We start from the raw sequence: 2,527 nt of genomic DNA, 5'->3' as shown, positions 1-2,527 counted from the left end.
CCAAGAAGCTAACCTCTCTTAACCAGAACTCACACTTACTGAACTTAGCATATAACTGCTTATCCCGCAAAATTTGCAACACTAGCCTCAGATGCTCAGCATGTTCGGTCTCATCTCTTGAATAGACCTAGATGTCATCAATGAACACAACTATGAACCGATCCAAATATGGTCTGAAGATCCGATTCATCAAATCCATAAATACCGCAGGGGCATTAGTGAGCCCAAACGGCATCACTAAGAACTCGTAGTGACCATATCTCGTCCTGAAGGCAGTTTTGGGTATGTCCGATACTCGAATTCGCAACTGATAATAGCCCGATCTCAGATCTATTTTTGAGAACATTGAGGCTCCCTTCAGTTGGTCGAACAAATCATCGATACGCGGTAACGGATATTTGTTCTTTATCGTCACTTTATTCAGTTGACGATAGTCAATGCACAACCTCATGGTTCCGTCCTTCTTTTTCACGAACAATACTGGTGCACCCCAAGGTGAGAAACTTGGTCGAGCAAACCTATATCTGTCAATTCTTGCAACTGAGCTTTCAACTCTTTTAACTCGGTTGGTGCCATACGATACGGAGCTATCGAAATCGGCGTAGTCCCAGGTACAAGCTCAATACCAAACTCTATCTCCCGAACAGGTGGTAAACCCGGTAATTCTTCAGGAAAAACATCTGGGTATTCACAAACCACCGACACAGATTCGGGTTTCTTTTCTAATTCTTTGTCATCAAGTACATACGCAAGGTATGCTTCGCACCCTTTTCTTACATATTTCTGGGCCAACATTGCTGATATTACAGCTGGCATCCCCTCCAAGTCCGTAGACTCAACTCGGATTACTTCGTTATTTGCGCACCTCAAATCAATAGTCTTGCTTTTGCAATTCACAACCGCATCATGCGCGGTCAACCAATCCAAACCAAGAATAACATCAAATTCATCAAACGGCAAAAGCATCAAGTCCGCCGGAAAACAGGAACCTCGAATTTCTAGGGGACATTTCTTACACACTTTGTCGACAAGCACGTAACGACCCAAGGGATTTGACACCCGAATTACGAACTCAGTAGACTCAATAGGTAAAGTCTTACTGGATGCTAAGGTTTCACATATGTATGAATGAGTAGAACCGGGGTCAATCAAAGCAATTACATTAGTATCAAAGAGAATAAAAGTACCGGTAATAACATCAGGCGAAGAGGCATCCTCGCGGGCACGTATAGCATAAGCTCTAGCAGGCGCACGAGCCTCGGATCTGGTCGTAGCATCTCTAGATCCTCTCTAGCCTCCACTAGCATCGCCCGTATTTCCAGATGGTCTACCTCGAGGAGTGGTAGCACCCGGTTTCCCACTTTGATTTACATTCTGTTCAGATAACCTTGGGCAATCTTTAATGAAGTGGTCAACTGATCCGCACTTGTAACAGGAGCGGTCAGGGAATCTACAACTCCCCGAATGCCATTTACTGCAATATCGACATTTCGTTCTGTCTCAACGTTCATTCCCAAAACTTGCGACCGAAGTGCCTCGTGTACCCACAGGGGGTCGATCACGATCTCGTCTAAAAAGGCCCAAAGTGCCTCTAGACCGGCCCACATCATCTCGAAATTTCTTCGATGCCTGTTGAAGAGACTTTCCCGAGGATTTTTTACGAAACTCTCCAGTTCCCACATCAACTTTTTGTTTTTCTTTTCTAAGCTCTTCGGCTTTACAAGCTCGCTCGACAAGTACTACGAACTCTCGTATTTCAAGAACGCCAACGAACATTTTTATATCTTCATTCAGCCCATCCTCGAAGCGTTTACACATGATAGCCTCGGACGAAACACATTCCCGAGCGTATTTGCTAAGTCTAACAAATTTTCGCTCGTAATCAGTAACCGACATGGAACCTTGCTTAAGCTCAAGAAATTCCTTCCGTTTTTGATCAACAAATCTCTGACTGATATACTTTTTCCGAAACTCAGTTTGGAAAAACTCCCAAGTTACTTGCTCTCGGGGCACAACAGAAGTCAGAGTACTCCACCAATAGTAGGCAGAATCACGTAGCAAGGAGATAGTACACTTTAGGCATTCATCGGGTGTACAAGATAGCTCATCGAGTACCCGGATAGTGTTGTCCAACCAAAATTCAGCTTGCTCGGCATCGTCGCTATCCGTAGCTTTAAATTCAGTAGCCCCATGTTTACGGATTCTGTCAACTGGGGGCTTATTTGACCTTATTTGGTCAGTTACCGGAGGTATTGTAGGTGCAGGGGTTGTATTAGTCGGGAATGGAGGTTGTGGAACAGCCGTATTAGTTCGAATGTATTGGTTGAACCAATCATTCATCACGCTATAGAAAGCTTGTCTAGCTTCCTCATTCGGGTTACTAGCATTAGGTTGAGAGTCCGCCGGCGCTGTCCCTTGTGCGGGAGTAGGCGCTACACTCTCAAGATCATCAGCTACCTCTCGGTCGGGATCGGGATCCATTACTATAAATAAACACATTTACAATTGTCAGAAATCACCACACTAT

Source organism: Gossypium hirsutum, chromosome A07 (genome assembly GCF_007990345.1).
Source record: "Gossypium hirsutum isolate 1008001.06 chromosome A07, Gossypium_hirsutum_v2.1, whole genome shotgun sequence".
Classification (NCBI taxonomy): domain Eukaryota; kingdom Viridiplantae; phylum Streptophyta; class Magnoliopsida; order Malvales; family Malvaceae; genus Gossypium; species Gossypium hirsutum.
Note: the sequence above shows the minus strand (reverse complement) of the source record.